Source organism: Neovison vison, chromosome 5 (assembly GCF_020171115.1).
Source record: "Neovison vison isolate M4711 chromosome 5, ASM_NN_V1, whole genome shotgun sequence".
NCBI classification, from domain to species: domain Eukaryota; kingdom Metazoa; phylum Chordata; class Mammalia; order Carnivora; family Mustelidae; genus Neogale; species Neogale vison.
Genome location: NC_058095.1, coordinates 157364100 through 157379686, shown reverse-complemented (window position 1 = coordinate 157379686; position 15587 = coordinate 157364100). Strand labels below are relative to the sequence as shown.

The 15587-nt window shown below is 36.7% G+C and overlaps 1 protein-coding gene and 1 non-coding gene across 2 annotated transcripts in view; both read right to left on the bottom strand.

The window, feature by feature from the left end:
* The window catches only part of ITGBL1 (integrin subunit beta like 1), a 209032-nt gene that overhangs the window by 125239 nt on the left and 68206 nt on the right, over nt 1-15587 (bottom strand). The gene's annotated exons all lie outside the window — the stretch shown is intronic.
* On the bottom strand, nt 4355-4461 carry LOC122908026. The gene has a single exon (XR_006384830.1). It is a non-coding gene; the product is annotated as a U6 spliceosomal RNA (small nuclear RNA).

The window sequence follows — 15587 nt, the reverse complement described above, 5'->3', positions numbered from 1 at the left end:
TTAAGTAATACCCTGTACAACCTAATTTGTTGGGAAATATATAATTTTTTTAAGACAGAAAATAATCTTCAGACTATTTATACTCTTTCTCTACAGTCACTAATTTCTTGAGCAGAGCTCAGGGAATTAGGTTCCTACATTATTGTACTTACGTTATGTAGCTCATCTCCATTGTAGTGTCACAAATATGGCTTCAAAAAAACATTCCATTTTCAAATAATTTGCCCATTGGGAATAGACGGCTCAAGAGAACTAAAGCAGAATGCCTGAATCATGAGGCCCAGAAGAAAGCTCTGATTGCCCAAGGTTGAAAGGTGGTCTTTGCTGGCTACATGAAATCCTAACCAGCAATGCATTCCCATTCCTGCCTGTCACCATTCATCTCTCCAGTTCTGATTCTTCTCAAATAACTCAATTTCCACACTTAAAAAATGTAGGCTTAAAATGAACAATCCAATGTGCTTCGCAATAAACATGTTGCCCTTCAAATAAATTCCCAAGGAGTCAGGAGAAAACACACACAAAACAAGCATGTCAGAAAAATGCCAAAACAACTCCTACCGAAGTAATAAGGAAGAAAATGTAAATGGCTATTCTTGTTGCTTGCAGGATGGTCAGTGGTGTAGCCCAGTCGCTAGAAAGAGAAGACAGACCACGGTGGAGGGTAAAATCTAGTAGTTGGACTCCTGTTCAAGGAAGATTGTGAAGGCCTGGCAGCTTTCCCCAGGGCTTCACAGAGGGGAGCTAAGCCTTGCCTTTATCTCCAATGATAAAGACGAGGCTTCCCAAGAAAGACATAATAAACTCCGTTTTGTGATTCTTTAAGGCCATCAGTGGCTCCCCCATTACTTCTGGATCACTTTTACCTTAGGAACGCAAAAACACTAATTTACTCCAGAGGCAGTGGTGATGAATTTATTAGTGCACAGTGGAGAAGCTGCTGCTTTTTATTTTTAAATTAAAACAAACTGTGAACAAATGGAAATACTTGACCAGTATTGAAGAACTTTTTTTAAAGTCAATTATCCATTTGTATAAACTAGCAAAAAATAACAGTACTTTTCTTTTCCAAGTAAGAAAAAAAAACTAATAAAGATAAGGGGAGAGCACTGAACTCCCCTCCAAGTCTACTGATATTCTGGATAAAAATAAACTGCCAAAACTAATGTGCCCATCAGATTAGCTTTACATCTTTGGTTTCAAGTCTTCAAAGGCAAAAAAATAAGATAGACAGTAGATGCACAGGTTGGCAGATACTAGGTATAAGACGGAAGGATAAAGAAGATGTGGTATATGCATACAATGAAGTGCTAGTCACCAGAAAGAAGGAAATCCTGCTGTCTGGGACAACAAGGATGGCTCTTGAGGGCATTATGCTAAAGTCGAAAGAGAAAGACAAGCACTGTATGATTTTACTTATATGTAGGAATATTAAAAACAAAAAAAAAATTAAAGAACAAAAAAACTCCAAGCACATAAAGAAAGAGATCTGGTTTGTGGTTTCCCGAGGCAGGGGTCAGGGAGGGCAGTCAGAAGAAGGTGCTCAAAAGGTACAAACCTTCACAGTTCTTGGCATGTAATGCACAACATGAGGACTATGGTTGACACTGCTGTAGGGTATTTTGAAAATTGTTAAGAGAAGGAATCCTAAGAGTTCTCATCACAAGGAAAAACAAACAAACAATGTTTTTGTACCTATATGAGATGATGGATGTTATCTAAATTTACTGTGGTCATCATTTCCCAATGGATGTAAGTCAAACCATCATGCGCCAAACTTACACAGTGTTGCCTGTCAATTACATCACAACAAAACTGGAAAAATCTCGATTATTAATTATTATTTCATGAATACTGACAATAATTTTTCATTTGTGTTTTAACATTTGGATGTTTAAATGGTTCTTTCTGGGAGCCAAGTAAGCTAGAGGAAAAGCATTCTAGAGCCTCATGGTAACCTTGAAACAGATATTTTAATTTGAGCACTCGGTTGACCCTGCCTGCATTGTGTCCTATTTTCCAGTGCATTCAAACAAGCTCAGTTAATAAGAGACACACTCAAGTTTTCTCCACTTGTGAGTCATTATATATTCCCCCACCCTCTCTATGTATAAAGAAACAAAAGAACTAGCTATGATACCTAGAATTCTAAGAAAAGATTGTGAAAGGATCCCTTATCTCAATTAGCAGTAGAAACTTGACTATTTTTAAGAAAGGGCACCAGTCCCTGGCTTGCTTCTCAGGCTAACAAAAAAATGACTTCCCAGATATTTCTTCTTCCCATTCCTGAGAACATTATGATGTGAATAATGGAAGAATTCTAGGTAGAAGAGAGCTTTGCCCTAGAAAATAAAAGGTCTGGGCTCTAATAATTGCCTGGACACTAGTCAGCCACGTGACCTTGATCAGAAAATTAGAAGAAAGGGACACAAGTAATTACTGCCTTCCAGATACCACGGTAAGTGCTTTATACTGGTTAGTCGCCTTTATTTCTAGAAGGAGCCAGTGAGATAGATTTTTGTTTCCCAGTTTTACAAATAAGAGGACTAAAGTGTAATTAGCTTGCTCAAGGTCACATAGTTTATAAGCTGAAAAGCTGTGTTTTCTCCATGATAGCCATTCTGTTTAGTTGCAATGCCACAGACTTGACCTTTTCTGTTCTAGGAAAGATGGTGTCAGTAAAAGCCACAAATTGGTAGCATAGACAGCACTGGTCTACTTTTTGCTGTTTCCTTTTGGAATTCACATGTCCCGAACTGGATTATTGGTAATCCTTGGTGAAAACACTCAACAGTAAAATTATCAGACTTTACTATTTCAAATTAATGCTAGCATTGGTAGATATCCAATTTTTGTAGCAACATGGACGGAACTGGAAGAGATTATTCTGAGTGAAATAAGTCAAGCAGAGAGAGTCAGTTATCATATGGTTTCACTTATTTGTGGAGCATAACAAATAGCGTGGAGGACATGGGGAGATGGAGAGGAGAATGGAGTTGAGGGAAATTGGAAGGGGAGGTGAACCATGAGAGACTATGGACTCTGAAAAACAATCTGAGGGTTTTGAAGGGGCAGGGGGTGGGAGGTTGGGGGAACCAGGTGGTAGGTATTGGAGAGGGCACGGCTTGCATGGAGCACTGGGTGTGGTGCAAAAATAATGAATACTGTTATGCTGAAAATAAATAAAAAGTAAATAAATTTAAAAAATTTTAAAATAAGAAATCCATACTTTGGCCTGAATTATTTTCTTTTCCTCATAACAAAGTAGAGTACTTTCTTCAAGTGGGTCACTCAGCATATGAAAACAAATCTTGTTTGCTACTGAAAACAATCATGACACAGAATTCTATTTGTTATAAAGCACCCATTAAAATATGGTAAATTATCCTGATATGTATATTTTTAATGTGAATTTTGGGTAAGTACTGATAAAATCAGGAGATTCACAATGAGAAATCTGGTAATGTGAGACTGAGGGATGAAATATAAATTATAGCAAAGCATGACATTGTATTTTGGTTGAGTCTTACATCTTAAGTTTCCTAAATTCAAAGAAAAAGCTATATAAATTATTTCAAATTCACACACACACACACACACACACACCCAAGTTTGGGGATTCAGGAATCCTCGTTGTTAGTACAGATTCTATCACAGCTGGTCTTGTGACCTTCAGCCAATTAATCCTTGAATTTGTCTGGCCTGGTTCTCTTTGTTTTTGGTCTGGTAAGTCAAAAGTATGTGAACTCAGTATTCCTCAAGGGAGGCAGGGTATGTCTCTTTTACGAGACTTGAGTGGAACTGTCTTCCCTGCCCGTTGCATCTATACCACCCAGGAAGCTGGTGTCCTTCCCTGCCTGCAACTCCATGGCGGTAAGAACATGTGTTGCATTTCTCAGGTGTCTGGAGAGGGAAAGACAGAGGGAAAAGGCCTCCAGACAAGATGAGGGATGTTCTCTGTTCCCTTTCCTTCCTTCTAGCACCCACCTCTAACATTCTATTTATTCAAAATCTTTACAGAGATTCTTTACTCTCTTCTGCGATAAAAAATAAGTAATAATAATAATAATAATAATAATAATAGAGGTCTCACTTCCCTTAGTTTCTGCCTTGGTCTTTTGTCCCCTGTTGGGGTCTTTTTTTTTTTTTTTTAAGATTTTATTTATTTATTTGACAGACAGAGATCACAAGCAGGCAGAGAGAGAGAGAGAGGAGGAAGCAGTCTCCCTGCTGAGCAGAGCCTAATGTGGGGCTCGCTCCCAAGACCCTGGAATCATGACCCGAGCTGAAGGCAGAGGCTTTAACCCACTAAGCCACCCAGGTGCCCCTCTTTTTCTTTTTTAAAGATATTTTTAAAAATATGGAATGCTTCATGAATGTGCATGTCATCCTTGTGCAGGGGCCATGCCCATCTTCTCTGTATCGTTCCAATTTTAATATATGTGCAGCCAAAGTGAGCACTCCTGTTGGGGTCTTTTATTCAGAAGTGTCTCTTAGGATCAATTATACCAAATGACAGAAGGCACTCGGGCCTTAGAAACTTAACATCCACCAATATCTCTTAGTCAATTGAAATGAACTAAATCACCTCAGAATGTTGTGACCAGAACAGGATACCTGAGATCAGTGAAATCTCTTCAGCTTTACTGAAGAAGTAAAGAAGTTCCACACTCACCATTGCCTCCTTGCCCAGTACATAAATACGTGTGCCCAGAAATCTGGTCAGTAGAGATACATTTATATGTATGTGTGTGCGCTTATTGATACATATACGTGTTCATGTGTGTACATAAATACATATATGAGACTTAGCAAGACCAGTTCTGAATTTTCTCTTTTAATATGGAAGCACTGGATGATGAGACTGTATTCAGCATCCCTCACAATACTGAGATTTTTTTCCCCAAATTTTTTGTATATGTATCTTTAATGAAAATTAATAATATTCTTCATCTGTTAATGTTAGGTTTCTTCATCTCAAGTTCTATTGATTGTCTATAGATTAAACTCTACATATGCCCTTATTCTCATAGCCATTAAGGAACTGTGCATCTCCTCCATGAGAAAGGGTAACACAGGGACCTAGAGCACAGGTATATGGGTAAATTCAATTTTTTGAGATGTGTTCAAGAGTTTTGAGACAATAGTTTTAAGCAATGGATTTGAAAAAATAGAAGGATTTTATTTCTTAAGCTAGATCATGGAAACATCCTATCAATTTTATCTTCTACACTTTACGTAGTATTTCACTCAAAACTCTAAAAAAGAAAAAAATTATCTGTTAGAAGCAATACTCTTATAAGTGATAATGTTAAAGAACATTGTTTTGACTTTGAGGGGCATTCAGGAGACGTGAGAATCCTGACTCATATTCATGAAACACAGGACCAAGGAGACAGAGTCACCTTCACAGCCTGAGGGTCTAGAAGAGTCAGGTAGACCATGCTTGGTTATCTGAATGAGAGGACACTATCATCGGAGGGCTGTATGCTGAGCCAGGGTGGGAGGTGCAGAGTAGAGGTATGAAAGGGTCTCTAGGAAAGGCCCTCTCTCTGTCCCTGCCCCCTCCACTGGGAGTGAAGTATGAGACACAGAGAAACAGAGTAGAGCTCCTGCTGCACAACCCTGGAGAAGCCTTGTACATTTTTCTCTAGACCAGCTTGGAGCAGCGTCAGCAGAACAGAAATGTCTGTGAAAGCTGCAAGTACCTAACACAGGCCACCAATTGTCCTGCTGACCCAGCTTGGGGCAGGATGGCAATCACAGTTTTGGGGAGAAGGAAGGTTACTACCTAATGAGTGCTTGTGATAAAAATGAGTAGATGGAATTACAAAACTGCCAACCAGAGATCAAATGGAAAGCACAGATGTAGTAAATGGCAGACGAGACAGAAGCCAGCAACCACAGAACAGAACATGAGTGGGGATAAGGAGGCAGAGGCAGCACCCTGTGGGCCATGAGCAGTTGACCCCCAAAGACCCTCTATCTCCACTCCAGTGAAACCCCAGATGAATGAGCATGCCCAGAATCAAATTAAATAAGGTTTTTATCTTTGGTAGCATGGGAGCTATTACAGGTTGAATAGTATCTCTCTCCACCTCCACCAAATTCACACATGGAAATCCCAACCCTAGTGTACCTCAGAATGTGGTCTTATTTGGATACAAAGTCATTGCTGATGTAATTAGTTAAGATGCCCTCGTACTGGAGTAGGGTGGGTCCTTAACTTAATGGGACTAGTGTTCTTATAAAAATGGACAATCTGGCCACAGAGAACACCACATGAAGATGAAGACAGAGATTGAGACTGGGATGAAGCTTCTACAAGCCAAGGATCATCAAAGATGGCCGACAAAGCTCTGGAAGCCCAGGAGAGAGGGATAAAACAGATTCCCCTTCATAACATAACTCTGCTGATACCTTGATCTGAGACTTCTAGCCCCCAGAGCAGGGGGACAAAAAAATGCCTGTAGCCTAAACCATCCAGTTTGTGGTACTTGGTTATGACAGTCCTAACAGAGTAATACAGAAGTTCAAGGTATTGTTAGAAGAATGATGGAAAAATAAAGGTTAATCATTCTACATGCCTGGGTTTATTGTTTGAAAAGGTAATTGCCACCCACTGACCTATTCAGCACATTTTAATCCATATACTTCAGAGATGTCTCCATCAATAATGGCTGACGTTTACCTGAGTGTTGTACCTACTGTACCCAGGACCAACCTAAAGGTTACAGAAGGCAAAAATCTCTGAACAGAAGTATCTATGCTCTTTGCCTATGTCTAAAATCAAAAGGAAAAAAATCAGTAGAAATTCCCCATCTAGTGAAACACACTGCTTAGGCAATTACTGAGAAACAGGCCAAATGACTCTTCATGGCTTATCTCTCTAATCATTCTATTTAAAATTCCTCCATTCCCCAAACCTGTTTTCTAGATAATAAAACCACTTCCTTCACCTGAAAAGAATACCACACATCTCTGTTAGCTCTACTGCATTACTAAATTCCTATGGACTGTACAAATCCTCCCCTAAACAAAGCTTCCAAACTATGACCAAGAAGTAGACTTTAGAAAAAGTCTGAACTTTTAAAGAGAGTTTTTGTAAAGTCCACTTTTTTTTAAAACCTGTTTTTTTTTTAAATAAAGAACTCTTTTATTGCTCCTTAAATAAGTCTGTGCAAGGGCTCAGTGAAGGATTATCTATGATCACCTCATAATCTCCAAACATTATGATCAAGTAATTCTTTGGAATGTTATTTTCTCCTCATCCAACTAAAAGGGAGCAGATGGCAACAATTTATTTTTTTATTTCCTTCTCAGTTCAAAAATTAACATTTATATGTTCAGTTAACTTTACTGTAAATCCACTAATTGCAATGATTTCCTTTTCTATTAACTCAGTAACTCCCCAGGGTACCTCTGTTCTAAGCTGTTATAAAGTAGGTAGTTAATAAAAGTTGTTGACAATTTGGTTGACTTGATTGGAAAAAAAAAAGCAAAATCATTCTCTTGCAAGCAGGCAAAAGGACATTAAGTCATGCACTGTCTACAATATAAAGATCAGTCACCAGGAAAATATATATCAGTAGTTGGCATGGAGACCAAATTGAACTCATTACCATTTATTTTTAAAACTCTTCAGTAACTCATGAAGTATTTTATAAAATTTGAAAAGCAATTCATGGACAAGGTAAGAAATACTTTAAAATGAGCTGTCACTTCAGAGTTCCTAAAAAAAAACTTTAAAAACCTAGATCAGTAGACAAAAAAAAATTAAATGCGATATAAAGCCATAGGGTAAGCAGTTTTTTTTTTTTTTTTTTTTTTTGGTAAGGATATAATACTCTGTAACTCTGTTGGGATATCCCTACCTCATTTCTTAAGGAGTAAAAACTGGACACAGCTCATTTGACAAAGAGAGCTCATCTGGAAATGATGGATATTGTAGAGGAGGGGCAAATTGTACTGAGGTGTGCACTGAGGCGATCAAAAGGGAAGGAAAGATTGCTGTGACAGCCAGTTCACTCAGATGTTTCGAAACCATTTAAAGCTAAGCCATCCAGAGAAGTAGAAAAGAGCATGGAAACAGTGGGGACCATTGTTCCAAAGAAAAGGAATATCTTCACGTGAAGATATGATTAAATTCAAAGCTGACCCACCCCCGTCCAAAATGCCTTCCCTGTTCTTAACTCATGAGCCACGGCATTCCCCATTCTGAAAGTCTACAGTCATTATAATTCATGATAGATAAGCTTCACCTATTGTTAAATTTATAAAGTATTCCATTTTTTGAAAAGATTTTATTTATTTATTTGACACAGAGAGAGAGCAAGAGCGAGAGAGCGAGAGCACAAGCAGGAAAAGTAGCAGAGGGAGCTGAACAGGGAGCGCACCAGGGGCTTAATCCCAGAACCTCATGACCTGAGTCAGACAGAAGCTTAACGAAATGAGACACTTAGGTGCCCCCAAAGTATCTTGTTTTTAATCATTCTAGATGATGTATATTGTCTTCCTTTTGGCATGGGAATACAGATATTTACTTTGGAAAATAGCTTTACCAAAGTATTCTGTGGTGCATAATAACAAATATACCGTAAACTCTTAAGTGAAAAATCACTTTAATTCATATTATCCTATTTTATTATCAAAATAGCACAAAAAGAAAGAAAACAAGTATTACCATCCTCACTTAGAGAAGAGGAAATTCTTGGTTAATGTCTGTAAATGATCCCTCCAAATTTTTAACAAGCTCTCAAGGTCCCCACTTACCTTGGTTACCCTCAAACTCAGGTGCAAGAGTGAAACCCCTAGACTTCCTGTTCTCCTCCTACCCCACATTCATCAACTTCACGTCCTCTCCAGCCCCTCTCCAGAGGCCACATCAAGGTCCAATCCTTTTCAAGGAGCCTTGATTTCTTTGCCTTCTGGTTCTCTGGAGCCCTACTTCCTTCCCTACTTTATTTCAAGCTCAGCTTCTGTAATTAGCATCTTCCCTTTATACCGTAAAATTGAACATGAGTCTCCTTTACACCATGTAATCAATACAGCTTCTATGAAACACATGTCCCTAATTTTAATCTCTATTCCAGTCCCTTCTCCCTTTCTTATTCCAATCTCCAAAAGGGTAATTTTCTCTCCCAGACTCACTTTCTTGCACATTCAGATTTCAGTTCAGTCCCACCATTCTACAGACGTTTTCTGAGTTGACTACTAACCTTTTTATTACTTAATTCAATCAACATTTAGGTCTTTATCTTATCTGTTGCCTCTCTATCCTTTGATCTCTTCTTCTTCCCCACCCCATGTCTTGTCCTTCTCTGCCTTCTCTTCCACCTCCATATGCCCATAGATACATTAGTAAAATCCATATTCCCCAATGCATCTGACAAAAGATAAGGCAAAAAGGAGGAATAAAAAACAATGGTGCATTTATTCAGAAGAGAGTTAACCCTGATAGTCTTTACATTACTGAATCAATTAACCCTGATAGTCTTTACATTACTGAATCAATCAATCAAACTAAGTTTCAAGCAGGCTTGAACTATGTTTTATTATTTTATTTTATTTTTTTCCCCTGTCATTCAGGGAGCAATTGGAAAACAGGAGGAAGGCTCATGAGGAATATTAGAGAAAAGTGAAAAGGAATTATAAGCAATATTTCTTTTGCATACCTAAATATCCAAGATTCAAGATAAATAACGTAAAGTTGAATCCTGCTACATACACATACCAGTTTTCTTAAAATGAGTAATATAACATTTACGTTGTTCTGAGTTTTAATTATTTTTACACCTAAAATCTTGGAGAACTTTTATCAAGAACTGTGAAGTAGGGCTGAGACTGTATTTATCCTATTTGAAACTAACCAATTAGCCTGCTACAACTTCACGTATTCTCGACTCATGTCATGGAGACGTGAGACTTGTGGGTCGGAGTCAAAGAACTCTCTCACACACATTAATAGCAGTTTAGTTTGAATCACTTACTAAATCCCAGTTCCCACAGGACAACACAATGAGGGCCAATAAGGACCAGATGATGCCGGTACATACAATAGGGTGTGTTAGAAGAGAGGAAGACCAGAGAGATGCATCCTGACTCTTTCATAATGGGTAGTAAGCATACTTGAACTTGCCCCTCAAGGAGACATTATTTTATTATACTGATCTATAAATAGTTCTCTTTGCTCCAGAAGGAGACATGTCCATCTTCCAAGACTGCTCTCTGTACAAATACCCATGAAAATTTAATTTGGAATAAAAGCAATCAATACCCCTGTAAATAAAAAAACACAGAAATAGAAGAGATGCATGGAGAATTATCTCCCAGAAACTATTGATATTAGTATCAATAGGTTAGTATTAGTATCTTAGCCCATATATACCTACCTTATTCTTTCTAACAGGTGCATAACATTCCTTTGTATATAGCCACAATAATTTAGCTATCCTTTATTGGTGAGCATTCAGCTGTTTTTATAAAAAACAATGTTGTCATAAGTATTCTTCCTTACATATGTATGTAAATGTTCTTACATACATATTCTTACATAAGTATGTAAGTATTCATATGTCATAAGTATTCTTCCTTACATCTGTATCTTTGTGTGAAAGTATGAATAGATCTGTAGGATAAATTATTAAGTGGAGTTTGCAGATGAAAGACTATTGCATATCATTGAAATGTTAATGTATATAGACATATTTGTCTCAAAACATTATTAAATGCATTCTCATTAACAATGTGTGAGGATAGGGGCTCCTGGGTGGCTCAGTTGTTAAGCGTCTGCCTTCGGCTCAGGTCATGGTCCCAGGGTCCTGGGATCAAGTCCTGCATGAGGCTCCTGGCTTGGCGGAAAGCCTGCTTCTCCCTCTCCTGCTTTCCCTGCTTGTGTTCCCTCTCTTGCTGTGCCTCTGTCAAATAAATAAATAGGGTCTTTAAAAAAAATGTGTAAGGATACCCTTGCCAACATATAACACATATATTATCAAATAACCTGTGTCAATCAGAGCATTAAAAATTATAGTGGATATTTTTGATGACATCTGTCAACTGCAGATGAGTTCAACTTCTTTTGATTGGTTTACAAATAATTTTTTATAAACAAAATCATTTTATTTTGGAGAGAGGAACTAAACACACTAAGTTTAAAGGTTAATTTAGGATAAATTCACAGATACACACTAATGCATAATATAAAACAGAATGTCAATTTCAACTAATTACTATATTTCTCTTACTACTTCCCAGAATAAATTTTTTTCACATGGTTATTTTGTCTTGTTTTGTTTTAAACTTATACGATTTGAATCAAATTAATGATGGTAAAGGAAAAATAATTGTTTTTTCTTACATTTAGTTATTTTTTTCATCAAGGCTTTAAAATCTGTATCATGGAGATTATTTTGTTTTACACTATAAGATCCTTTTGTATACATCTAAAGAAATGTTAAAGGGAGAACTTACCTGCTTCAGGTAAGTTTATATTTAATATGGAATGAACAAAAAAAGAACACAAATTAAGCTTTTACTTTAAAAAAGAAGTTGTAAAATAAAAATTCTTAGGAAAGAATAATGAAGGACCCACTTAAGATGAAAACAGGAATTAATACATTAAAAAGCAGTCACACAAAAAGTGAGCTCATTAAAGCTAGCGAAAAGGCAAACCCATTAGTTATCATGATAATTATAAAAATATGGAAGGTAGATATTCACAAAATACATAAGGAAAAAGGAAAAATTAGCAACAAATTCTGAGAAAAGATAGCTCACCAGTTAAGTACATAAAAGATACATAAATAGATATGTTATACATATGAAAATTCTGACAGTATTAATCTTGGTAGTCTAAAGTTTTGGGCTATTTTCATTTTTTTGCAAAGTTTTCAAGAGAGATTTTTAAAATTTATAATCAGTAAGGTCTTGTTTTGGGTTTTATTTGATCTAGATTGATTTTTATGTTGAAATTATAGAGAACAACTAACTCTATAATATTATTTCAGAATTCATTTTCTTCCAAATTTTTATACAATTATTCTTTCATCACTTGCTGGCATCTTCAGTAAAATACTGAATAGAACTATGTTGTGAGCATCATCATCTCATTCCTGATAGTGAGCAATTTTCTGTCTTTTTTTAACCAGATTAATAGACCATATGTTTCCAGACATTGATAGACTCAACTGAATTTGCAATCTTTCTGGAAAAATCATTGTTCATTACATTTTTTTAAACTATGCTAATTCTGTAGTTAATATACATAACATACATACATAACATCCATTCATAACATATTTCTCTTTTTGTTGCTTTACGGTTTTGGTTATGCTTGTTTCCATTTTGTTTCTTTTGTTATTAGTTTGCTTGTTTTTTTGTTTGTTTTTCTTTAAGTGTGCAGTAAGACTGTCTAGCTTTCAAAAACTTAATTTTGATTTTCTTTATTCTGTCTAGTATTTTTATTTTCTAATTGATTAACATTTACTTCTTTGAGTTTATTGTTCTTTTTCTTACTTTGATTTTAGGCCCTTAAAATGTTTAGATTTTTTCCGCTTTTACTGTGTGAACTGTTCTGTTATGCAGTATCATAAAAACAAAAGGGTATAAGACCCACAATCAGTTTAACATCTACCAATGAAATAAAAGCCTTTGTACCCACCATGCAGATAGTGAAGAATCAGTTCACAGTGAGTACCGAACCCCTTATATTCTGCACAACTGCACTAACTTCCTTGAATTTTGTTTGATTTCCTTGCTTTTCTTTATTTTTTAAAATATTTTATTCATGTGAGGGAGAGGTAGCACAGAGGGACGGGGAGAAGCAGACTCCCTGCTGAAAAGAGAACCTGAGATCATGACCTGAGCAAAGGCAGATGCCCAACCAACTGAGCCACCCAGGCGCCCCTCCTTGCTTACCTTTATAATTTTATTTCATTTACATGCATGTATAAACAATGGCTTAATTCAATATATTTTCTAATTTTTATAAAAGAATCATAAGAATCATACTATAGCAACTGTCATTTAATATTACAGGTTATTTCACAACATACCTTTTTATTCAATATAATGTTTTTAAGAGGCATCCCCTTTGTCTCATGTAGCTGTATTTAACTCAATTTGACTTAATATCTCACTGCATAATTACTTTTTAAAATTAATCTTTCATATGCTGCTGGACTTCGGGTTTGTTTCCAGTGGTTGTCAATACCAATCATGTGACTATAAACAGATGAAATACTTGAAATTTTTAACAACTAGGAATAACCCATCAGGACACAGGCAAACCCAGAAGCTCCCTGCCAGCCTCTGCTTTAACTCTTCAGTTACTGGATAACAGACACATCCCAAATCTCAGAAAGATCCCGGGATCAGGCTTGCAATGGACAAATAGGCAGAGGACCTTAGGAAACTTGGGGCCACATCTTTTCACCAACGGCTGGAGAATATTAATAATGGTTATAATCTAAACGGCACAGACCAGCTGAATATCACCAAGGCTGTAAACATTCAAGAGCAAACTGCAGAATTCCTCTGCTTTGATTTATTTTTCCCTATACTATTACATAACCAGAACTTGGGCTCAGTGAGAACCAAGAAAATTTTATCTTGTTCACTACTATATCTATATGCCTAGAAAAGGTGCTTATTAAAGATTCTTATCTATTCCTTGACAGAAATTCTTTCTCTGGTAGTATCTCCAAGAAATGCTATGAGTATACATTCCCTATATCTTGCATGTTTGAAAATATCTGTCTTGTATACTTATCTGAACAATGTTTGTTACATGTACACCCCTGAACAGGCTGATTTTTGTTTACTTATTTGTATTTAGCCCGGTTCTCCCTCAGGATTATTTAATCTTTCAACTCAATAACTTTACAACATTATATTTTACTGTGGGTTGATCCATATTTTTTTCTAGGACACTTTGTTCCCTTACTACAGATTAAAGTGCACACCCATAGTTTCAACAAAGTACTATCCTATTCCTATTCCGTGTTTTTCTCTTCCATAGGTACACCGATTACGGCTATGCTGGGTCTCCTTTTACCCTTCTTCATATACTATTTTCTCTCTAATTATTAGTATAACACTTGGTTATTTTTCATTGTTTTCTTAATTTTCTTTGTACCTGATTGGCCTGAGAAGTGTCTATACTTTTTTCTCCACATTCCTTCCTGTGAGTTTTTCTTCCTCCTATATCCCCCACGTACATACACCCTCAGTGCATTTACTTTGTCAGAGGCAGCAGGGCAGGAAGCTTGAAGTCACAAACTCTGTGCTGCTGGTGTACAAGTCCCCACTCAATTACTATTGTGTGAACTTGAGCAACTTATTTAATCTTTATGTGTATCTCAGAATATTCAGCTGTAAAATGTGAACAAAAACAATATTTGCCTTAGAGGGCTTTTACACGGAGTAAATCAGATGACAGCTGTGAAGTGCTGAAGACAGTGCCTGTCACATCATAAAACACTATATAAACATTTGTCAAATCCTTAAAAAAAATTCTCTATTTTATTGTAATTTTATCCTTAAGTACCTGCATCTCTCCTTTGACTTCTTGTTGCCTAAAAGTGATATATCCATTAGCTGCATATAAAGAAATCTTTCTTCTTAATTTCATAACATGAACAATTATTCACATTTATTATAAGCTCCATAGTACGATTGTCTTTCAGGTGTTGATTTATTATCAATTGTATTTGTTATGTCCACGTTCTGTATTTATTTCTTGTATTTTTTTCAGAGTTCATATGCTAAATTCTTAATCACTTTCCATCACTGAAGGAAAGAGATTTTTCCTAGAATAATTATTTGTGAAAGGATAATGCAGAAAGGCACCAGATAAGTAAAATTTTCTGTGAATATTGTTTAGTACCTATGTGTAAATATTTTATTATTAATTTCTAAAGGTAAATTTGATGAACTAAATGTTACATGAATGTATAAGTTGAATAGGTATGGCCATAAAGTTTTCTGCCAATTTTTGTTTCTGCCAACAATTGTAAGTGAGTACTTCTTTTTTTTTTTTTTCAAGATTTTATTTATTTATTTGACAGAGATTACAAGTAGGCAGAGAGGCAGGCAGAGAGAGAGGAAGGGAAGCAGGCTCCCCGCTGAGCAAAGAGCCCGATGCGGGGCTTGATCCCAGGTCCTGGGGGAGCTTGATCCCAGGACCTGGGATCACGACCTGACCCAAAGGCAGAGGCTTTAACCCACTGAGCCACCCAGGCACCCCAATAAGTCAGTACTTCTTGGCTTGCATTGTGTACGCTTTCCTTCTGCTTGAAAAGCTCCCCAGCTTGCAACTGGGAAAGGAACGTTTCCAGGCTCCCATAATACCATGCGTATATCTATTACTTCACTGGCCCATAATTATCTCCTTACATGGCTCTCTCTCCACTAAACAATTATCTTCTTTAGGACTAGGACTCTGTCTATCATCTTAATTTTATATCTTTAGTTCCTATCCAATTTTCTGGCATATAGTAATTGCCCCTAAAAAACGTTTGACAAGGGGCACCTGGGTGGCTCAGTGGGTTAAGCCTATGACTTTGGCTCAGGTCATGATCTCAGGGTCC